This window comes from Chiloscyllium plagiosum, unplaced genomic scaffold (genome assembly GCF_037043375.1).
Source record: "Chiloscyllium plagiosum isolate Xiang-an unplaced genomic scaffold, Cpla_swu_hap1 HiC_scaffold_6, whole genome shotgun sequence".
NCBI classification, from domain to species: domain Eukaryota; kingdom Metazoa; phylum Chordata; class Chondrichthyes; order Orectolobiformes; family Hemiscylliidae; genus Chiloscyllium; species Chiloscyllium plagiosum.
In genome coordinates, this window is record NW_028270144.1 from 115919068 (window position 1) to 115944856 (window position 25789).

Below are 25789 nucleotides of genomic sequence, written 5' to 3' on the forward strand. Positions count from 1 at the left end.
GGGTGGGTTACTCTTTGGACAGTTGGTGAGGACTTGTTGAGCCAAAGGGCCTGTTTCCAAACTGTAGGGATTCTCATCTAATCTCATTCTCTGTACAGAAGACATCGAAGACTTTTGAATGTGTTACTCCACCTTGGTCAGTATTTCTACATGGGTTCCTGCATTACAACAATGGCTACACTAGATAACCATGTGACCGACTCTAAAGTGCCGAGGGCATGAAAGCTGCTATGTAAATGCAAGTCTGTCTTTATTGGCCTTATTCACACAGAGACGCAGGATGTCTATTGACTCAAAGGTGATTCACCTGCCACCCAATTTTCTAGGAAATTCCCCACTGTCATAGCAGAAGGATAATTTTTAGATTTTTGGGAAGGTTAAATGGTATGTAAAATGGTCTGCACAAGTTGAGTGAAGAAACATTTTAAGAATATGTTGCAAATTACAACAATAATATCTAGAATTTTCAAGGATAATTTAGGTGATGTAGAAACAGGCAACTATATATTGCAGAATAATTTTTATTTGACAGGCATCTGAGATATTGAAGCCTGTATGTATATTACCTTATTGTAAACCAGTGGAAAAAATGTCTTTGTAAAGTACTTAGAAAATCCTATAGCCCAAATCACTTCTTATATAATTCAAAGATGCCACTGAAGGTGACAAAATCATCTTCTCCTTGTCAGATCCAGTTGCTTCAATTTAGCCTAAAATATGTGTTACCATTCCTGGTAAAATATGTATGTCTTCCTTTATCCTGTTGAACTGATATTATTGGATTCATAATTTTTCTGTCTTGTGGAATCCTTTCCCTTTAAGACAAGTGGCAACGTCCCTGATGTAGATGATAATTTTGTTCTGACATTGATTAATAAGGAGTTGCTGCTGATACACTGGACTAAATAGATGGTGTAATCAAATATGTCATTTGTATTTTCAACTGATGGTGCCTTTCCTATGCCCTAGTCGATTTACTAGATTAATTTCTGCATGATCCATTTTAGTCTACATTCAATACATGAAGTACCAGTGAAAGAACTTGGGCTCAAAATCTGGGCCAATACTCCTGACTGAAGGAAAACTGCGCTGACAAAGGCAGAACTGTGGCCTCCATCTGCTCTGTCTAGTAAAGGTAAAAGATGTTCTGGCATTACAGTGGGAGACCATTATAATGCATTTGTTGGACTTAAAGTGCGAAACCCTGTGATTGCTGGATTGTATTCATATCTGCACCTCATCTTTCAACAGGGCACCTTACAGCCTTCCAAACTCAATATTGAGTTTCAGACCACAATCTGTTTGCTCTTTTCATTCTTACTCAATTTTATTTCAATTTGCTTTCAGTTTCAAAAAACTGGCATTCACACCTTCTCTAGGCTGAGCTTTTTGTTTGAATTCACTTGTGGAACATGGTGTCACTGGCTGGTCAGCATTTACTGTTCATCCTTAGTTGCCTTGAGAAGGTGGTGGTGAGTTGCCTTCATTTTCTTTTCTATTATTTAACCTATTTTCTCCAAATCAACCTGTTCAGAGATGATATTACACAGCTCTGGAGCAGGTGGACCTGAATCATGTCTCCTGGTCCACGAATAGGGGTACTACCAATTTGCCACAAGATAGGCAGTTCAGAGTAACACGGAACTGCTGTAGGTAGCCCCACAATGCCTTTAGGGAAGGAATTTGCTTCTGTTTGTTCTATTGCCATTGTCGTTGGCCTTGGGTTACCAACTCTTTCATTAGTTATTCTCTCTTGTCCTTCACTGCACTAAAATAGATTATGTTTTGAACTTTTCCCAATTCTGGTGAAAAGGCATCAACCTGAACCTTAGGGAGGTGACAGAGGTCGCAGTTGCTGGCTTGCAGAGCTGCCGAGGGTCTTGTCTTATCTCCGTTTATGTCAGCTTATCAGTCAGGCACTTGACAGGACAGAACAGGGCCTTGCCCTAGGATCAAGGAACTTGGAGGCAAAGTCTTGATTCGGCTGATCCGAGGCCGGTATTTCTATTGAAAATCAATTCCAGTGCGGTCTGCTGAGCTTTTCCAGCAATTTCTGTTTTTGTTTCCAATATAGGGTCTGTGGCTGCTGTTGGTACAACATCCATCCCAGGTCGAGGAGGCAGGAGTCATGGAGTAGGACGTTTGGCAGCTCTCAGTCCCCTTCCCACTGAGCTGGGCGGTCTCCACAGGCTGTCGACAAGAAAAAACATTGTACTAGTTGCTTGTCATGTCTCTTGCCTCGCGAGTTCTCCAATTGCTATAAGGTTGATGCAGAAGATGGTAGAAGGGTCTTTAATTGGGCAGTAAGTGCCTCAATTGACAATTGGATGGGAAGACCTTCCTGCGATGGATTTAATCAGGACAGAAACAGAACGGTGGTGGGGCGATCACCCCCACAACATGCTCGCTAAGGAGACGGAAGTATCTAACTCTGTTCCTTTCTTTACAGAGATTGACTGACCTGTTGAATATTTTCAGCCCTTCATTTTGAATTTCCTGCCCTTTCTGGTCTTGTAGTGGCAGGAACACACCATAAGACCATAAGACCATAAGACATAGGAGCGGAAATAAGGCCATTTGGCCCATCAAGTCCACTCCGCCATTCAATCATGGCTGATGGGCATTTCAACACCACTTACCCGCATTCTCCCCGTAGCCCTTAATTCCTTGTGACATCAAGAATTTATCAATTTCTGCCTTGAAGACATTTAGCATCCCAGCCTCCACTGCACTCTGCGGCAATGAATTCCACAGGCCCACCACTCTCTGGCTGAAGAAATGTCTCCGCATTTCTGTTCTGAATTTACCCCCTCTAATTCTAAGGCTGTGTCCATGGGCCCTAGTCTCCTCGCCTAACGGAAATAATTTCCTAGCGTCCACCCTCTCCAAGCCATGTATTATCTTGTAAGTTTCTATTATATCTCCCCTTAATCTTCTAAACTCCAATGAATACAATCCCAGGATCCTCAGCCGTTCCTCGTATGTTAGACCTACCATTCCAGGGATCACCCGTGTGAATCTCCGCTGGACACGCTCCAGTGCCAGTATGTCCTTCCTGAGGTGTGGGGACCAAAACTGGACACAGTACTCCAAATGGGGCCTAACCAGAGCTTTATAAAGTCTCAGTAGCACAACAGTGCTTTTATATTCCAACCCTCTTGAGATAATTGACAACATTGCATTCGCTTTCTTAATCACGGACTCAACCTGCATGTTTACCTTTAGAGAATCCTCGACCAGCACTCCCAGATCCCTCTGTACTTTGGCTTTACGAATTTTCTCACCGTTTAGAAAGTAGTCCATGCTTGTATTCTTTTTTCCAAAGTGCAAGACCTCGCATTTGCTCACATTGAATTCCATCAGCCATTTCCTGGACCACTCTTCCAAACTGTCTAGATCCTTCTGCAGCCTCCCCACTTCCTCAGTACTACCTGCCTGTCCACCTAACTTCGTATCATCGGCAAACTTCACTAGAATGCCCCCAGTCCCTTCATCCAGATCATTACTATATAATGCGAACAGCTGCGGCCCCAACACTGAACGCTGCGGGACACCGCTTGTCACCGGCTGCCATTCCGAAAAAGAACCTTTTATCCCAACTCTCTGCCTTCTGTCAGACAGCCAATCCTCAATCCATACCAGTAGCTCACCTCGAACACCATGGGCCCTCACCTTGCTCAGCAGCCTCCCGTGTGGCACCTTATCAAAGCCCTCCCAGCTTGCTCCACCGTTCAACAAGATCACAGTGCATCTGTTTGTTTGTCTCATCTCCACATATGTCTCCTGTCTGCTCCCCATAACCCTTGACATCCCTGTCAATCAAAAACCTATCTAACTTGGTCTTGAATAAATTCAATCTTCCAGCCTCCACTGTGGTTGTTTTTTGTTATGGTGTTTACAAACCTAATGGTTGGTAAATGTAGACAATCAGCTTCTATTTGATCCAGCAGTGGTGATCAGGATGAAGGTTACATTTTGACCGTTCCTGTGAAAATGCGTCCATACACCATACTTCTTGTTGAAACATCTTCTGCCAGCTAAGATCCCTAATGAGTAGTCTCCTGTAATGAATGGGTTTAATCAAACGCAACTCTCAGAAGCGAGCTACTTCATCTGCACAAATGAGATTTTTTAAAATCCAAACTGCACAGATAGCAAAGAAAAATATGACAACATGAGCTTCTGCTTTGTAGGAACTGAAATTTTTCAACAGTTCAAATTTTGCTGGGGAAAACTACCTCTGAATGACACACACTGTTATCAATGTGCAAATTGGCCAGCAACTTGTGGAGAGGAAGAGATACCCCATGAATTTCAAATCATTAGCTTCCCAAACACTGGCACCTCCTTGTGAGTTTCACAAAGCTGTTGCATTTGCACGTTAATTGCCTGTTAAACTTGGCGCAGAAAGGGACGTCAGGTAAGTGTTAGGTTAAAATAACCATGCAACAATCTGGTAATTCTGAATGACAGCATTTCAAACTGACATGCCAGAAATAAATATCGAATCATAGAAAGGTTAATGAGCAGAAATGGCCATTCGGTTGGTTGAATCTGGACTGAACTTCTGCAAGAATATTTCACCCCATCCCATACCGCACATTAACCTCAGATCTCTGTATCATTTTCTTTTGATTTAGGAGTGTGAGCTCTCATTCTTTTCAGATTGGAATTGTTGTTGGAAACTTTAAATGATCAAATTTTCATTACTTTTACCTTCTCTCAATCTTTCTTCTCCATCTCATTACAACTTTTTCAATCCTTGAACTGACATTGAATACAGTCATTGTAAGACATTCCCCCCCCCCCCCCCCATCCTGTCTCTGTTTACTTTTCAATCATTTAACAGATTGATTAAGGACATACAATGTTTGCTCTGTTTTAGCTTTGTTTACGATACCTTCGTCCTCACTGCATTGCTATCAGCTCAAAATTCCAGCAATTTGATGAACAATTAATTCCTATTCTTCCAGGAGATGTAGGTGTTACTCACAAAGCCAACATTTGTTGCCCACCTCTACAGTCATAGACACATAGAGGTGTGCAGCATGGAAACAGACCCTTCAGTCCAACTTGTCCATGCCGACCAGATATCCTAAATTAATCTAGCCCCATTTGCCAGCACTTGGCCCATACCCCTCTAAACCCCATCCAATTCATATACCCATTCAGATGCCTTTTAACTGTTGTAATTGTACCAGCCTTCCACCACGTCCACCAGCTCATTCCATACACACACCACCCTCTGTGTGAAAAAGTTGCCCCTTAGGTCCCTTTTAAATCTTTCCCCTCTCACCTTAAGCCTATGACGTCTAGTTCTGGACTTCACCACTCCAGGGAAAAGACCTTGTCTATTCCTCATGATTTTATGAACCTCTATGAGGTCACCCCTCAGCCTCCGATATTCCAGGGTAAACAGCCCCAGCATATTCAGCCTCTCCTTATAGTTCAAAACCTCCAACCCTGGCAACATACTTTTCTGAACTCTTTCACATTTCACAACATCCTTCCTGTAGCAGGGAGACCAGGATTGTACTCAATATTCCAAATGTGGCCTAACCAATGTCCTGTACAGCTGCAACATAACCTCTAATTGCAATTGAAAAGGTAGTGGGGAGCTACCCTCTTGAACCACTGCAGCCGACAGAATACAGGGATGTATTGGGAATATTATTGAATTCATGAGACCCAGGGTCTGGAGACTCAGACTCAACCAGCTGCTGGAATTTAAATTCAGTTAATAACTCTGAAACTAAAAGCTAGCCTTTTTAATGGTGACTAATGAAATGACCATCAATTGTGTAGTAAAACCTCTCCTTTGCGTTCATTAATGTCCTTTAGGAAAGGAAATCTGCCGTCCTAACCTGGTCTGCCCTAAACGTGACTCCAGATCCATAGCAATGTGAAGCATAGCAATGAAACCCTGAAATGACTGAAGAAGGTTACGCTGATTAAGGGCAATTAGGGACAGGCAACAAAATCCTGCTATAAAGATCCTCATACTGGCCCCTGGAAGGAAGTTCCAGGATTTTGGTGCTGTGGCAAAATAAACAAGGTGGGGCAGAAACAGGGCTAATGCATGAAGATGAACAAAGAATTTCTACAAGTTAGCACAGCCAATCGACCTCACCTGCACATCTTTGGATTGTGCGAGGAAACCCATGCAAACATGGGGAGAATGTGGAAACTCTATACAAACAGTCATTTGAGGTTGGAATTGAACCTGGGTCCCTGGCACTGTGAGGCAGCAGTGCTACCACAGATCCACCATGCTGCTCCAAACAGTAAAGCCTGGGCCAATATTCGACCACTGTGGGCAGTAGCGCTCCATCCCCTCCTCCATAGTCATAAACAGCCCAGCACTCCCAACCCACATACTCCCAATCCATTGCCTTTAGCTTACTTTGATACCCACCTCTCCTTGCGAGACATTGTCAATGATGGTTGGTATCCAACCATTACAGTCTTCACTCCGATATTTGGCCTGTGTAGGCTTGATGATGAATCACCTCATGACTTTCCATCAATCCTCAAGCCATGCTCTTTGAACATATGCTCATTGTATAATGCCATGTCTAGGCCTGAAAAACAAGCCCAGAATAATGTGAAGCTTTTGAGTTCAAATCGACAACAACATGTTGTGGCTGTTTTGAGAAGAGTTCTTGGAATAAACACCTCATGCTGATATTGGAGAGTCTCAGTCTCAGTATAATTATCTCGCGCAGTGTTTGTCTTTATTTATTTTATAAGCCCCAGGAAGAATTTGAATTTGCAGCTCTCCAGTCAAATCAAATATTCAGTATTCCTAGACTCAGTCATCAGACCCGATGTTAGAAACGATCATAATGAATCACTGCTTTTTAATCTTTGTGGAATTGGATGATGTTGATGAATAAATCTTCTTTCAATTGTCCCATTCCAGCCACTATACTGCTATAAAGAACTAGCCTGAAAGGATAGAGGATTCACAAATTGGTACCCCATACTGCATGCAAGTTTTCAGTGTGGGAGATCAGTGCCAACAACTTCTATTTTTACAGTGACTTTCTGATACAGTAACAAGATCAGGTGGATTACGAATAGATGTAAAGAAAATACATGCCAAGGGGATAGTGGCTAAAGGTTGTTTGAATCTGGAAGTAGTTTTAAAAATTTCACAAAAGGCGCAGAAAGCACCAATGGTTGAGTTCCAAAAATAGGACTGAAGTGGTTAAAATTTGAGTTAAAAGTAAGTGGGAATGCTTCAATATTAAGTCATGTTAGGCGACAGAGTATTTACAGGGTCTCAGGAGATTGCAAGTCAAATGTGACCAAAGGTTTTACTTACTGTGCTGGTAGGTGAGAAGCTAGTCCAATAAGATAGGGAAAGGATGAACAGTCTGGACACTTGCAGAAGAGCTTTACAACATTTGGAGTTTGTGGAAGGTGGCAAATATATGATGTGGATTTGGGCCAAGCAGTGACTGTGAGGTAGACGTTGTACAGGTCATAATGCAGGGTCAGCATCGATTGCTATTCCTTCAACTGCCTGAACTCCATGCAAACTTTCTCCACACACCCCTTTCCTCTCCATTGTCCTCCTTCTTGAGGAACCTTCTAAAAATTCCCCCGAGACTAAACCTTTGGTCACCTCCTCCAGACATTGTCTTCAAATGGTCTCTCATTGATTTCTTCTGATTGTACATCTGTGGAAGTAAGATTGGGATTGAGAGTCTGTGAATGACAGGTAGAATGGCAGATGAAGAAGGAACAGGAATAGGAGAAAGAATGGAAGGAGTTGAAGTGGAGGGGGATATTGACAGGAGCAGATGATGGTGAGTGGAAAAGAAGCAGGGTTGGGACAGAGACAGAAATGGAATAGAAGTTGGTGTCAGAGAGAATGGAAGTGAGCAGGGTGAGTGGAAGCGGGTGAGGAGTGATAGTGGGACGAGATTGGAGTTGAAAGTGGAACTGATTGGCAGTGTCTTCATGGGAGTGGGAGAGCGAGTGATCATGGGAGAAAGAGAAAGTGAGCGATGGTGTGGGAATGAGTATAAGAGTGGGTATTATTGGGGGTGTGGAGATGGCACAAGAAGTGACAGACAGAGTCAGTGCAGAAGGAGTGAGCGTGAGAAAGGGACTGAGTTGAGAAGGGAAGTGAGAGATGGGGTGGAAGAGGGTGTGGATGTAACAGTGCTAGAGGGAAAGGAAATGCAAGTGTAGAATCATTTATTTCATGATGAGGAGTTACCTGAAAATGATTTGTCTTCTGGCTTCTATCCAAACATCGGAAAGTCACTTTAGGTCTCTACCTTTTCCTGATTTTTATGTTGTAATTATTTATACCATCTGTTAAACCAACCGCAGTAATATATCACTCCTTGACAGAGTGATTTCCTCCAATCATTGCGATCATAAATATGGCAGAATGGTATTCCTCTATAAATATTTGCAATATTGCAAATTTGCTCTTGACAATTCCAAGCTTTTCAAAATAAATATTTATACATCTCCTCTCATGATTCATTTTGAAAAGGCAGCATCTATGTTGGTAATAGTCCAAAATGGCTAAAAAGTGAATCTCGGTCTACAGTCTAGTCAGGGAGGAGAAAGTGAGGTCTGCAGATGCTGGAGATCAAAGTTGAAACTTTATTGCTGGAACAGCACAGCAGGTCAGGCAGCATCCAGGGAACAGGAGATTCGACGTTTCGGGCACAGGCCCTTCTTCAGGAAATTGAAGAAGGGCCTGTGCCCGAAACGTCGAATCTCCTGTTCCCTGGATGCTGCCTGACCTGCTGTGCTGTTCCAGCAATAAAGTTTCAACTACAGTCTAGTCCCCTTAATTCAAAAACATTGTTTTGCACTAAAAGAGTAAATCCACCAGCAATTGCATTCTAAAGTGAGAATTTAGTGTTTAGACAAAATGAATTCAATAACCTGAATGAAGCATCTCAAACTGAGGGTAAATTTTATCAGGGAGATAGGAATTAGGTGACTAATTGGATAGCACATTCACAATGGGCTGATTGACCTTTGTCAGTGTTCTGTCATTTGAGGATTCTATCCAAAGAAACCTTCACCATACTGAGAATTAAATGACCTTGAATTCACTTGTATTCTTTATAACCAGCATTAATTTTATACATTTATAGAGTCAAACTGTCATACAGCACGGAAATAGACCCATCCGACCAACTAGTCCACCTCATCCATGTTCCCAAACCAAATTGGTCCCACCTTCCTGTATTTGGCTCATATTCCTCCAACCTTTCCTATTCATGTACCTATCCAAATATTTTTTAAATGTTATAACTGTACCCATATCCATCACTTCCTTTGGAAATTGATTCCACACATGTTAAACAGTTGCCCCTCATGTCCTTTTTAAATCTTTCTCCTCTCACCTTAAAAATATGCCTCCTCCCCCACATTTGAACTCCCACACCATAGGATTAGCAACCCCAATCAGACAACTCATATTCTATGATGTCCAGCTGGCTGACTTCATTACAATCACTACACAGTTGCAGGATTTGTTGCATTGTAGGAATCACATTTCATCCTGAGCTATCATATAGAGAAGAGAAAAATATTTCAGAATTGTCACCTGTTGTATAGGCAGATAGTACTTGAAAGTACTTAATAACATCATGCAATAAAATCTCCCCATTATAATATACAGGACTGTTCATGGGAGGATCTAACTAGTTGTATGCTCTAGTTCCTTTCCAGTTGTGTACTACGTATATGTAGTTAGCAATACTTACTCTTAACTATAGCCTGAGGTATGACAAAAACTCTCAGGTAAGTCAGAGGAATATAACTAGCTATTAAGTACTATGTAACAAATGCATTCTGTTATCACTTCTGCTGAAGATTTAATCCCTCCCCAGTTGATACAAGTAGCTTAGACTAACACCGATAAGCAAGGTTGGTGGCAGTGTAGCTACCCAAGACATTTTAGATAGTTCTGGTAGACGTGATCACAATAGATACTATGCTGATATCAGTGTGGATTTTTGTGATATATATCATAACTAACTGCAGCTTTTGTCACTCCATCGGGCTCTTATCAGCAATGACCCAATGTTGTTCTCTTGACAGCTTGCTTAGCAAAACGGTTTCTCAGCATAGAATGAGGCAATATGGACCTCAACTCAAATTCTGGTCCATGCTGAGTTAGGTTACATCAGTCAGGTTGGACAGCCAATGTTAGTATCGGTGACCCGAAGTTAGAAAGAGGAGGCAAAGAGTCATTGCAATGGACTCAAACTGAGACCCATTTGACCTGGCCACATTTGGAGCCAACACCAACATCCCATTAGGGACAAAAACAAAATCAGAGAAACGGGAATAGGCTGTGTACTCAGTGAGCCTGCCACACTATTCAATGCAGCAATGACTGATCAAACACTTCAATGTCTTTATTTACCCCTTTCCCATAACGGTCTAAGACACTGGTAATCAGAAATCTATCAATCTCTATCTTAAACATACTCAGACTGAGCTTCCACAGCCCTCAGTGGAAGAGAATCCCAAAGGTTTATAAACCTCTGAATAAAATAATTTCTCCTCATATCAGACCTAAGTAGCATACTCCTTATTTTTAAGTTAAACTCCTACTTTTGGATCCCCCAACTAGGGAGATCATCATACTCACATCTTCCCTGTTTGTGCCTTTAAGCATTTTGTAGATTATAAGTATATCACCTCTCATTCTTTGAAACTCCACAGAGTACAGGCCCATTTTGCCCAGTCTGTCTTCATAGGGCAGTCCCACGACCTTGGGAACAAGTCTGGTAAACTTTTGTTGCACTCCCTCTATCACAATAATATTGTCCTGAGATAGGGAGACCAAAACTGCACACAGTACTCCAGGTGTGGTCTAACCAAGCTCCTATACAGTCAAAACAATAGTGCTCTGCTGCTGTACTCAAATTCTCTTGTGATAAAAGCCTTCATAATAGTTTAATGCACTTGCATGTTAGCCTTCAGTGGCTTATTGACAAAAACACCTAGGTTCCTTTATGTGTCTACACTATCCAACCTCTTACCATTTAAGTAATACATGTTTCTCCTACATTATATTTATCCATATATTCCATCTAAGTTCTCATCCAGTGTCTGCCAACCTTCATAAGAAAGCTGGACAAGTTCCTGGCTGGAGTGGAGATCACATTTTACAGAAGACAGATGAAGTATCAAGCAAAATAAACGCACCCAATGCAGTCTCCAGGACTAGTTTCCAATCAGTCAAGGGGCGATATAGCAACTTCCCATTGATTCTTTTCCTTGATTAGTCTTTGTTTTTGGTTCTTTTTTCCCTGGCCTGGGAAATAATGTAATAGGTAATGGATACTGGTATATATTCCTGATGTTTTGCTAGTGTATGAATCAGGTTTGATATAATCTCCTTGGTCTCACCCTGTCTGTCTTTTTCATCTGTTTTTAAAGTTTCTCATAACGTATATGAAATATATGCATTTTAGGAATTTTCAGACAAAGAAAATTCATTGTGCAATATCTGTACATACAGCAATAAGATGAAATAAGCTCTATTGAACATTGGGTTCTCTACTCCATTGTCAAATACTGTAAGTGCAGAAATGGTTTTAGAAGCAGTCTGTAGAGATTGCTAGTCTCACCTATAAAACATAGGGTTGTATATGAGGACCGGAAGGTGAGATAATACTTATGGAAGAGTCTTAGCAAAAGCTAGTACAGAGGAACTTCAATTATCTGAACGAGTCAGGTGGGCAGTATTTCATTCGGATAATTGATTATTTGGATAATCGATTTGATTTAAACAAATGAAGCCATACTGATCTAACGCTGTGTTCTACCGGAGAGTTTGTTTAAATCTATAAATTTGATGAGTCTGCTATTTAAACAAACTAATCTTTGCATTCTGCAAACTGTAGGTTAAACTGAGAAGGATTAAACCCTTGCTATCACATAAATATATGAAATCCCAGCATTTAGCAAGGTCCCGAATAGCTTCTACAATCACATCAGCATTTGTCAGTTTGTGCTGGACTCAGTGTTGTGATGGAAAGACAGAAGCACTGCCTCACACGTGTTTATTTTCTCGGCCATTCTTTTCATGAATGGCCCGGTAAAGTGATAGGAATAAAGCACTTCCTTTTGCAAAGGGCTGTGTAACTAACCCTTACATAAAAAACATCTGGTCATTGTTGCTTGAAATTTGGATAATTGATATTCAGATAATCGAGGTTCCTCCGTATCTTCACGCAAGGTGAAGGGGATTTTGTTTTAACTGCATGACAAAAGATTAGAAAATGTTATTTTTTTAATAGAGAGATTAGAGAAACTAGGAATAAGGTATAGAGTTGTCATAGAATCATAAAATCCCTACAGTGTGGATGCAGGCCATTCAACCCTTAGAATCCACACCAAGCCTCCAAAAAGTATCCCACTCAGATCCACCCTGTTACCCTATCCTTGTAACCCTACATTTCCCATGGTTAATCCATCTAGCCTGTTAGTCATAATGCCAAAGCAGGAGGCTGTTTGGCCAACTGGGTTAATGCCACCTCTCTGTGGAGAAACTCATTCCTCTCCTCTATCACTGTAGCTTTGGAATTCTTTTCCTACAGGCGTCCAGATAACTTCTTTTTGAGATCATTGATTTTCTTCACTCCATCTTCAGAGGTAGCAAGCACCTAGTCATTATCATTTGCTGTATAAAACTTGCTCTTCTTCACATTTCCTCATAGCCCTTACGCAAGGCTATAAATTGGTATATCCAATCAGTTTTTCCTTGTCTATCTTATTCAAATCTATCATGATACTGTGCATCTCTGTTGAATCTCTTCTGCTCCAAACCATGTAGCTAAAAGCCCTCAGTCCTGGAATCATTCTGATGAATCTCCTTTGTATCTTCTCAAGGATTGTTTCCTGCTCTCTAATGTTGGTTGACCAGAACTGATTGCAATATTCTAGTTGATCATAGATTTATAAGGATTCAGCTTAACTTCCCTGCTTTGCATGGAATGCCTCTAGAGCTAGAGCCAAGATCCTAGATGCTTTGTAAATTACTCTCACGATATTTCTTCTCACGTTAAAGATCTACATGTATGACCTTCAAATCTCTGTGTCAATGCACACTCTTAAGAAGTGTGCCATTAAGTCTTTATTGGCCCTTCCTATCCCTTCTGTCAAAATTCATCATCTCACACCTCTGTATTAAATTCCATCTGCATTTTGGCTGCCAATTCTTTTAGCCAGTCAATGTCCTGTTGTAGTTGATTTTTATAACCTTTGCTGTTTTGTCACAACTCCAAATTTGGTATCATCAGCAAATTTTTGATTCACCAGTCTGAAAAACAAATCTTTATCAGAACTCACTGTTTCCTATCACTGGTTTGGTACATACTCCCTGAAAGGTTGGTGAGTAAAGATTTAATAGTACCATTCAAAAGGACATTAGATAAATGCTGGCTGTTGCATAAAACAGCACCCTGATATCACGGGTTAGCCTCTGCCCATCAGGAAGTGATGATTGTTTCTAGAAAGAATGAAACCAAGTTTCTATAGAGTTGTTACATTTTTATGTAACAGAGCTGTGCAGGGATGCTTTACTAGTTTTACTGTGAACTTGCTCCTAAGTTAAGCCCGACGGTTCAAACGATACCGTCATATAGGTAATAATCATGAATGCAATATGACGAGCTATTGAGTAACATACTATAAATTGACATAGCGTTCATCAAGATGAGTCAAAAAGTGTGGTGCTGGAAAAGCACAGCAGGCCAGGCAGCATCCGAGGAGCAGGAGAATCGACGTTTCGGGCATTTGCCCTTTATCACAAATGTCCTGGTGAATGGCTTATACCTGAAACATTAACTGTCCTGCTTCTCGGATGCGCCCTGATATGCTGGGCTTTTTCAGCACCACACTTTTTGACTCTGATCTCCAGCATCTGCAGCCCTCACTTTTTCTTTCATCAAGATTGAGCCTATCTTCTGTCTATGACATTGTGTAGACATCCTTCACCACATGGTGTGAGTAACATGGAATAAGAAGGAGCATTGAAATAGTGGAGGAAGCACAAAGAGATCAAAAGCCTACTCCTGCTCCCCAGCCTTATGTTTTTATTGGTGGCAGTGACTCTACCCAAGACATCCATGAGGGAAATGGCTGAAACAAATTAATATTAGAGAAGTGAACATTCTTATAAATTTGAGGTAAAAGAGTCTTGGAGTTGGGATTAGTTGGATTATTTTACCAGAGGGCACAGACACCATTGATGAGTGGATTTCTCTATGCTGTATTATTCAATGATCATGTGGCCATAGGTTTTAGAAGACGATGTCATCAACTTCAAATACAGTAAATTAATCACACAATGTCCCTAATCCTAACCCTTTCACTTCAACTTTGACATGACCTTTGCTGTGTCTCTTTTGTACTGTAATGTTGTAATACTGAGCTGCACAGTCTCTTGCCAGACGCAAGGTATCGTGTTTCTGGGCAGTCAACCTGTCTCAGGAGTCTCCAGCCACACCCTGCACAGATATAAGGCACTTCAGCTCCCTTTTACTTACTGGTAAAATCAAACTAGCCAGTGCTCTACAACATAGCCTCGTTCAGAGGGGGGAGTGTCTTTGGATTTCTCTGCCTCAGAGGAAGCTCAGTCATTACATAAGTTCAAGACAGAAATAAATGGAAGCATAAAGCGAAAAGTAGATGTTGGCTATTCAGCCCATCAAAGCTGCTCTGCTATTTTATATGATTATGGTTGATCATCCAACTAAGTACCCTGTTCCTTCTTTATCTCCATTACCTTTGATCACTTTAGCCCTAAGAACTATATGTAACTTATTCTTGAAAACATTCAATGTTTTGGTCTCAACTGCTTTCTACAATAGAGATTTCCACATTCTCACCACTCTCTGGCTGAAGAAATTTCTCCTCATCTTAGTCCTATCCTGTACCCGCAGACTGTGATCCCAGTTTTGAACTCCCCAGTCACTGGAAACATCCAACTTGTGTTAATTCAGTCTGGTCCTGTTAGAACTGTACAATCCCTTGTTACTAATGACATCAAGGTTGATATGGGGATAGTGTGGAAATATGGCATTGAGGTAGAAAATCATCCATGATCTAGAAATAATGTGGAGGAGCCAGTGTTGGACTGGGATGGACAAAGTTAAAAATCCCACACCACCAGGTTGTAGTCCAAAAGGTCTATTTGAAAGCACTAGCTTTCAAAACGCTGCTCCTTCGTTAGATAGATGTCACAACTATCTGATAAAGAAGCACTGCTCCAAACGCTAGTGCTTGCAAATAGACCTGTTGGACTATAACCTGGTGTTGTGTGATTTTTAACATGATCTAGAATGACAGAGCAGGTGTGATGGGCTGAAGGTCCTACTTTCATTGTGCATTCCTAATTTGAGGATTTAAATTTGTTCTACTGATAACAGTCTTTATAGAAAGAAAATCAATTTCAAACTTGAATTTGTACAGTATTTTCATAGCCATTCAGGATCTCTTTCCAGCCAATGAAGAACTTTGGATATTGAGTCATTTTTGTCATGTCGAATTCCAGCAGATAGAATGTATACAGCAACCTCTAACAAGCAACAGTCAGACAATGGCCAGATGATCTGTTTTGCTGTTGTTGTTTGCAGTATTTTCCAGGACATAGACTGGATCTTCTTTAAAGTAGGGATTTTTAAACATCTCTTTCGAAAGACTTGGGACAAGAAATTAAATTTTAATTCTTGTCTCAAAGGTTTGCCTTACAGCTCAATTGCCAAAAAAAACTGAAAGCCTGACGAACATTAATAATTAATGTCATTATCTGACAATATGTAGGATCCTTCTTGAGTTAAAAATAGCATTTGTTTTAACGAAACAAAACAAAAGAATTGCAGATGCTGTAAATCAAAAACAAAAACAGAAATTGCTGGAAAAGTTCAGCAAGTCTGGCAATCACCCACTCCTGAGAGAAGGCCTAGCAACCTTTCCGAAGAATTCAAAAAAAGCAAGAGGTACGGTTCTGAGCAAGGGTCACTCGAGCCGAAACGTTAACTCTGATTTCTCTCCACAGATGCTGCCAGACCTGCTGAGTTTTTTTCCAGCAATTTCTGTTGTTGTTTCTGCTAGAGTTTGGGTGCCTGGTTTAGAAGAATTGGACAATGTACTTCACTAATGTTGGGTAGTCCAAATTCAATAGGTGTCAATCTTCACAAATTTCACTCTGTTAGAGAACTGGTTAGGCAGCGGGAGACAGAGAGTAGTAGTGGAAGGGATTTTCTCAAAATGGAGAACTGTGACAAGTGGTGTTCCATGTTGGGACCACTGTTGTTTGTGATATACTTAAATGATCTAGAAGAAGGTATTGGTGGACTGATTAGAAAGTTTGCAGATGACACTAAGATTGGTGGATTAGCAGATACTGGATCAGTGGTGCTGGAAGAGCACAGCAATTCAGGCAGCATCCGAGGACAGGCAAAATCGACGTTTCGGGCAAAAGCCCTTCATCAGGAATAAAGGCAGAGAGCCTGAAGCGTGGAGAGATAAGCTAGAGGAGGGTGGGGGTGGGAGAGAGTGGCATAGAGTACAATAGGTCAGTGGGGAAGGAGATGAAGGTGATAGGTCAGGGAGGAGAGGGTGGAGTGGATAGGTGGAAAAGGAGCTGGGCAGGTCGGACAAGTCCGGACAGGTCAGGGGATCGAGTTTCTGGAGGTTAGAAGCTAGGATGAGGTGGGGGAAGGGGAAATGAGGAAACTAGTGAAGGGGACTGTCAGAGAATGCAGTAGAATATAGGTAGATTGGAGAGTCAGGCAGAGAAATGACAAATGGAGTTCAATCTGGGAAAATGCGAGATGATGCATTTTGGAAGATCCAATTCTACAGTGAACTATACAGTAAATGGAAAAGCCCCGAGGAAAATTGATACACAGAGAGATCTGGGTGTTCAGGTCCATTGTACCCTGAAGGTGGCTACTCAGGTTGATAGAGTAGTCAAGAAGGCATATGGCAAGGTTCCTTCATCAGATGGGGTATTGAGTACAAGAGTTGGTAGGTCATGTTACAGTTGTATAGGATTTTGTTTCAGCCACATTTAGAATACTGCATACAGCTCTGGTCACTGCATTACCAAAAGAATGTGGATGCTTTGAACAGGCTGCAGAGGAAGTTCATCGGGATGTTGCCTGGTAAGGAGGGCACCAGCTATGAAGAGAGGTTGAGAAGGTTAGGATTATTTTCATTTGAAAGATGAAGGTTGAGGAGGGACCTGATTGAGGTCTACAATATCATGAGAGGTGTAGACAGAGTGGATGGCAAGATGCTTTTTCCCAGAGTGGGGGACTCAATTACTAGGGGTCACGAGTTCAAGATGAGAGGGGAAAAGTTTAGGTGAGATATACATGGAAAGTTCTTCACACAGAGAGTGGTAGGTGCCTGGCACGCATTGCCAGCAGAGGTGGTAGAGGCGGGCACGATAGTATCATTTAAGATGTATCTAGACTGATACATGAATGGGCAGGTAGCAAAGAGATACAGATGCTCAGAAAATAGGTGACAGTATTAAATAGAGGATCTGGAATGACGCGGGCTTGGACGGCTGAAGGGTCTGTTCCTGTGCTGTAATTATCTTTATTCATTGTTCTTCTTTATTAAAAAAAAAGTACAGGACTGTTTTCTGTTGAGAAGGACAGACTTATGTAGCCCATGCCGTGCCTACCATGCATGTGTTACTTTATTCCATTTTCATTGTCGCCAATCACGTCTTCTGCCATTAAGATCCTAGGCTCTGAAATTCTATTTTGAAACTCTTCTTCTCTGCATTAGGATTTCCTCTCTTAAAATGCTGATTAAAACTTATCTGCTAGTTACTTGTGCTAATATTGGGCTAGGTGGCAACCACTGTCTGATTTATCTTCTGTGAAGTACCTTCCAAGGGAGGTCTTGTGGCTTAGCAGATCGTGCTTGAGGCAGAATCCACAGGTTCAAGTCCCACCCCAAGAGCTGCTAATCTTAGGAGGAGTATTGGTGAAACAGCCAAATCGGTGGATAATCCTTCAACATACCCATGGCAGGGGGTAACATTGGGAGGGAAATTCTGGCCAGTTATGCTTTAACATGGAGCAGTGCTTCTTAGCTATATCACCTGCTTTGACCTACAGTGCTTTCTGGATGATGGCTGAATGCAGGCAAAAGGAAGCAGCTTACTGGCTTCCCCACTTAGAGGTGATATGTAAGTGAAAGTTGTTGTTGCTGTTATTCAATGCATTACTTAAGGGAAAAGGTGGGTTTCTGTATTTTGTTTTGTTCCCATTTTACAGTCTTCGAAATTCACATATAGAAATATTTTCTAATGCTTGAAATAAATGGACAATGACTGGTAGATGACTTCAACACAGTCTGAACCTAAACCAGTCCATTGTGTTCCCAGATTTTGGAAACTCACAGTGTGGATGCGGTCCTCATTTGGCTGCAATAGACATGGTCCAAGCCTCCTTGCAATCAATAAATCTGCACAAGGCAGTGGGAACTTCAAACTGACAAAACTCAGTTGGCGATGTACTGTAGATCAGAATGGTAGTGGTCCATATTCACCCCCGGATTATTTTGTCATATATAACCTAACGCTAATTTTCATCAACAGTTCATATCATTTTCACTGTGTTTTTTAATCAAATACTTGTCGGTAATGCAACGCTTATGAAGAGATATAAAGATGGAATTCATCATCCCAACCCCCTCTCCAGCATAGCCCTAACTCTCACCATCCTGTCAGTCATAAGACCTGCACATGCTCTAAGTGGTGCAAAGGCTGTATACATAGTCCCACTGGAATTACACATACATAAGTACTTGTTAACAAGTCTGCTTGCTTCTGAATTGGGTTAACTGTGTGCTGCAAACTACTATTCCCAGAACACTGCACTGTTCTGAGGTTAATTATGAAGTAAATGCATTCTGCAGTAATGTCCTGAAAACTGCCAAGATCAGAAAAAACCTAGCATTCAGGGGATTGATGGCACTATCAACCCCTACCCTTTCACCTCTGGAATTTTGGTTCAACCTTAACATGGATTGATAGGTGAAGATATTTAATTCTGTGCTATGTAAGGAGATTGGATAGTGAAAATCCACTTTCCTGTCAGTGCAGTTCAGGAATTAGCCACTACTTATTATCACTAATTAGCAGCTTCACCGAGATAACTATATTGATCTTCATGGCTTGTCGAGGAAATAGAAATGCTTTTCTATTGAAGCCTTTTTTGTTGGACATGTTGTGTTCATTAAGGTGAGATATGTTAGTGCTGAGGAACGAAATGATTTCTATTTAAGTCATCTAGTGTCATTACCAGACACTCCCAGCTGAGATATCATGTATATCAAAACAGAGTTAAGCTCCCTCCACATTGCCTCCAACTTCTCAGCTCCAAGCTCAGCAGAACACACTATGCTGCACGAATATAATATTGCTCTGTTCTGAACAGCACCCAGAATACGGTCTCTCAGATTGCCAATTCAGAACAGAGTTGGTTAAAACCTCCTAGAACCTGGCTTGAGAATCTCTGAATTTATTGATCACTCAACAGCAGTTTGATGTTGCTCTGAAGTTCAGCATGGTTGGGGTAGCACTGATACAACAGTTTAATTCACGGGACCATAGCCAAAACCTGTGTTTTTCTCAAGAACCACTTTGAGTGCCATCTTATGTTGGTCCATTTTGTCAATGCCTAAATTTACATATAACAATGTCAGCTCTGGCTCAGTTGTATTACTGTTATCCCTGAGTCTTGTAATTTAAAGCTCTATTCCAGAAACTTATGAAGTCTAGGTTGTCACTTCAATTTGGTGACAGTGTGCTGCACTGTCAGAGATGTGGCACGATGGCTCAGTGGTTAGCACTGCTGCTTCAGAGTCCCTGGTTCAATTCCAGCCTCAGGCGACTGTCAGTGTGGAGTTTGCACATTCTCCCCGTGTCTGCATGGGTTTCCTCCGGGTGCTGTGGTTTCCTCCCACAGTCCAAAGATGTGCAGGTCAGGTGAATTGGCCATGCTAAATTGTCCATAGTGTTAGGTGTATTGGTCAGAGGGAAATGGGTCTGGGTGGGTTACTCTTTGGAGGGTTGGTAGGTAATCTAATCTAATCATGTGTGAAATGTTAGACAGACCATTCAGCCCTACTAGTCTATACCAGTGTTTAAACACCACTTAAACTTCCTCTCACCCCTTTTCACCTATGACTGTCAGTATATTCTTTCTTCTTGTATTTATTTAGCATCATCTTAAGTTACTGTCTGAGGGTTGACTGGTTCAGTTGGCTGAAAGACTGGTTTGGCTTGCAGATTAATATCAACAACAATGGTTCAATTCCTGCACTGCCTGACATTACCATGAAAGATTCTTCTTCTCAATTTTTCCACTTCCATGAAGTGTGGTGACCCTCAGATTAAACTAGCACCAGTCATAGGAACAGGTGTAGGCCATTCAGCCCTTTCAGCCTATTCTGCCATTCAATGAGATCATGGCTGACTCCATATACCTGCTTTTGTGTCATATCCCTCAATACCTTTGATTAACAAAACTGATCTATCTCAGATTTAAAATTACCAAATGATGTAACATCAATTTGTGGAAGAGAGTTCCAAACCTCTGCCGCCCTTTGTGAGTAAATGTGCTTCCCAACATCTCCGGTAATAAGCATGATGCGTATTTGAATGTTAACAAAGAGCTGAAAGGAAATTACAACAGCAGGGGAGATTTAAGGTAGAGAGGCAGCACACTTAGGGACTGTGCCTAGTCTTCTGCTGTGTGGGTCCATGCCATATCGAAGGTGTTGGGTTTAAAGCAGACTGGTTGAAGAGAAGGGAAGGTCAAGAGTTGTCTGCAGTCTTGAGAGCTTCTTCAGACCTCTGATTATTACATATTAGCACTAAATACAACTGTACCTGGTAATCTGACAGATACTGGCTCATATGTTACATTATTGAAAAGCTGTTCTTTATACATATATCTCTCTGTCAATCTAACCCAATCTTATTTTTTTATCTATCTATCTATCTATCTATCTATCTATCTATCTATCTATCTATCTATCTATCTATCTATCTATCTATCTATCTATCTATCTATCTATCTATCTATCTATCTATCTATCTATCTACCTGTCTGCCTGTCTCTCTGTCTATATTCCTGTCTGTTTATCTGTCAGTCTGTCTATCAGTCTATCTGTCTGTCTGTCTGTCTATCTATCTCCGCCCACAGAGAGTTATTTATGTCCAGTGGGAGCATATCTGGGGCATCATCACAAGGTTGCTTCATAGTCATAAAGGTCTTGTGGGACATCTAGTTATATAGGACTGCTTGAAGAGTACAGTGGACACCCAACATGCAAGAGAACCCATTATAGATAGACTCTATAAAAAGAATGATAATATATCATGATACATCTATAGGAGTAGCACAATCCAGAGCTACTGCTGTATCAAGCAATGACACTCACCCAAAGCACTGATCACCTCAACTACCATTTGTGACTGTGAGTTCTGCATTCAAACTACTTTGTGTGAGGAAATCTTCCCTGACACCCCCATTATTAGTGACATTTGTACCTTTATCATTCCTAGGATTGGTCTCTACTACAAGTAGAAACATCTTCACTACTTCTACCCCATCAAATCCTTTCATAATTTTAAAAAATCAATTAACCTCTCAGCCTTCTCATTTCTTCTGACAAAGGAATCCTATCTTGTTCAGTCTTTCCTGAGAAGTATCACCTCTTAGTTTTAGATCATTCTAAGTTTCCACCGCCACTATCTTCTTATTATAATATTGTTCTAAACATCCCAGGAGGAGCGCATGTCACTTTAGTTCCATTATGACATTCTCTCCAACATATCATCAGAATTGGGGGTGTTTGCTGATGATTGCACAATGTTCAGCACCATTTGTGCCTCTTCAGATACTAAAACAGTCCATGTCCAAATGCAGCAAGACTTGGCTAATAGCCAGTCTTGGGCTGATATATGACAGTTTGTGACATACAAGTGCCAGGTAGTGACCATCTCCAAAAAGATAGGATCTAACCATCATAATATGATTTTCAATGGCATTACCATTACTGAATCTATCACTATCAACAACTTGGGGGTTACCATTGGCCAGAAACTGAATTCAAGTATCCATTTAAATACTGAGGCTATAAGAGCTAGGTTAAAGGTCAGGAATCCTGCATCAAGTAACTTTTTTCCTGACACCTCAAAGCTTATCCATCATCCACAAGGTACAAGTCATGACCATGATTAAATACTCCTCACATATCTAGATGAGTGCATCTCCAACATCACTCAAGAAGCTTACCGTCATCCAGGACAAAACAATCAGCTTGATTGGTATTACAACCACTCCCTGCAGTAGCAGCAGTGTGTACCATCCCGAAGATACACTGCAGAAATTCACCAGGGCTGCTTAGACAGCAGCATGACCATTTAATTAGGAGAACCATCTGCAAGTTCTCCTCCAAATCACTCACCATCCTAATTTGGAAACATATCACTATTCCTTCACTGTCACTGGGTCAAAATCCTGGAATTCCCTCTCCGATGTATTGTGGGTATAACTACAGCACATGACTGCAGCGGTTCAAGAAGGCAGTTCACCACCATCTTATCAAGGTCAACTGGGGGCAGGCAATAAATGCTAATGATGTCCAAGTCCCATGAATGATTAAAAAAAAATCCACTCCATGGGTTATAAAATAACCAGCTATCATGATGACCAATTAAATACCTTATCAAGATGAAATTTTAATCAACCAAATTTCTCGATAAATAGTGTTGTTGATTTATTCTCAAAACAACACTGATTCAATAAAGATAGAATTTTTTTAACAGATACAGTGAGTCAGACACTATAGGAGGTCTGGTTTAATGGTATGATCAATTGACTAATAATCCTGAGACCCTAGTAATGTTCTAGAAACCCAGGTTCAAATCCTACCATGGCAGATGATGGTATTTGAATTCAATAGAAATTTGGAATAAAACGTCTCTTGATGATCATTGCCAATTGTTGGAAAACCATGTCTGGTTTGACTAATATCCATTATTTACTTGGTCCCACCAACCCCTTGACCCCACCAGTAAAAAAATAAGATCTGTCCACAAAAAAGGACCTGGAGCTTCCAGTTGCCTGCCACTTCAACACACCACCCTGTTCTCTGTCCAACAGCTCCGTCTCAGGCTTGCTGCAGTGCTCCAATGAAACTCAGCACAAGCTGCAAGAACAGCACCTCATTTTTCACTTGGCAACCCTGCTGCCTTCTGGATTCAATATCGGCCGTTCAATAACTTTAGGGTTTCAGCTCTCCTATGTCCTTACCTCAACCTTCACACACCTGGCTTTGTCTGCTATTATACATGACACATTATTAGCCACTAATAGTCCTCATTAATAGCTATTCATCCTCCAAGCCAGATTGTTATCCACTCCTTTGTATTCCAAGAGTCCTTCTCTCTCTTTGGGCCCTATCCCCACTTATCATTTACTCCTTACTCCCTCCCCCCACCCTATCTTCTGCACATGAATTGACAATTTCCTGGTACCATCAGTTCTGAGGAAAGGTTACTTGACCCGAAACGTTAACTCTGATTTCTCTCCACAGATGCCACCAGACCTGCTGAGCTTTTCAAGCAACTTCTGTTTGTGTTTCGGATTTCAGCATCAGCAGTGCTTTTGGTTAGTTTTTTAAAAAATCTGTTGAAAATGTAAATGGGATTCCCTCATCCAGTTCCTACTGCCATCTTTTACAGAATCTTCCCAACTCCTTTAAAATCCAGGACTTATTTTCCGGAGGTTCCTCAATTTTCCAACAAATTGTACCAGATTACATTTATGCATAATAGCATTTATCCACCAGTTATAAACCCATATGCTGTTTTTGATAACTTCCTGTGTCATAGTTTTCCCCTGTTTCAATTTAACCCCCAGTTTGGTATTAGTATTTAGAAATTTTGTTTCTGATTTCCTAGTCTGAAGCACTTATGATAATAGTGAACATTTAACAAACCTGTAGAATACTTGATCCCTCCAAAAGGACATATTACCTGCCCCAATTACCATTTCCAGGCCCTGTCGCAGGATCTATCTACAAGGGTGCCCTACTACTCCAAAAGGGTATGCTAACATCTTCAAATGGCTCTGGCACTGTTAGACATTCCCCTGAAAGTCCCTCCAAAGGCTGCATGTCAAGTTTTGGGACATCCCGCTGGCAGACATTGGAGGCGGTTGCATGCGAATTTATGCTGTTGTCTTCATGAGCCACAAATGGCAAAACTGGTGTATGCTGGGATTGAGAGCTGAGGAATCAGGGTCCCATTTAGGTTGCACTGGAAATGTTCTCTATTTCTTATGAAAATTTGGGTCTAAATGTTTCCCCACCACTTATAACGGGCTAACGTACATGTAGTCATTGCTGATCTCCTCATTTTTTAACTGTACTACATTATTTACAATCTACCTTCATTTGCAATTAACTTCATTTTTACTCCTTAGTGTATGATGTATCTTTGGTTGAGTTCTCAGGATCACTGTTCAGATCATCACCGCGGTTGTAAAGCTGTACGCGTGTCAGACTTTGCTAATATGACGGGAGTGAAACGTCATTCTGCAACTGTTGGCTGTTACTTTGAATAGTTGGTCTGCGATTTACTTTTACAAGAACCTCATGTGGTTTATTCATGTTTGGAAACAGGTTCCCGTTCTATAGTGCTTTATTGCGAGCACACTCCCATTAAAATAGGTGTTTTGTAACATAGGTTTGAAGGGGGACGTTCAGAAGAAAGGCTTTCACTTTGACGATAATTAAAAATGGACCTGAACGGTAGGTTATTGGAAAAGCTTACGTGTGAAAGAATGAAAAGCAGGCAATGACTTAAGGGGAAACATGAAAATAAAAGAGTGAAGTCCCTTTTTGTGCTGAGGCAGATGTAATGTAATGCCTTCTTCAAGTGACAGGCCTGGGTCAAATAGAACTGTCTCTACAATATGTTAGGGATGTTGGTGTTGAAGAGCTATTTTGGAGCCTGTTTTTTCATACGAGCTAAGACCGTAATTCTTAATTGATTTTAAACAACAATCTTTACCAATCCGCATGAAATGGTAAGGCTACAGAGAAGCGTTCTTAGAATTGTATATGGTTGCATCTTTTAGCAGTGGACTAGCACATGACAATGGAGTTTATTGTTGTTTCTTGACTTACCTCAAAGGCTGATCTACATACAAACAAAGAGGAGGTACAGGCCATTCAGCCTCTCGATACTGTTCCGTTATTCAAGAAGATCATGGCTCGTCTGATTTTAACTCCAAATCCATATTCTCAACCTTTCCTCTTGAACTTTCACTCTCTTACTTCACAAGACTCTATCTACCTCCGACTTAAAAATATTCAAGAAAACTACTTCCACCACCATTTCAGGAAATGTGTTCCAAAAACACCTGACCCTCTGAGAGAAAGTGATCTTTGTTTTAAATGGGTGACTCCTGATCTTTAAACAGTGATCGCAAGTTGTAAATACTCCCATAAGAGGAAAAAAATCTCCCCACATCCACTCTATTAAGACTCGTCAGGATTTTACATGTTTCAAACAATTTGCCTCTTCCCTTTCTCAATGCCAATGGCTACAAATCGACTCCAAACTTTCCATGTCAGACAATCCATTCATTGCAGGTATTAGTGAGGTAAAACTTCGCTGAACTGATTCCAATGCATTTACATAATTCATTAAACCGCTGAAGGTGGAGTTTATAACACTCATGAT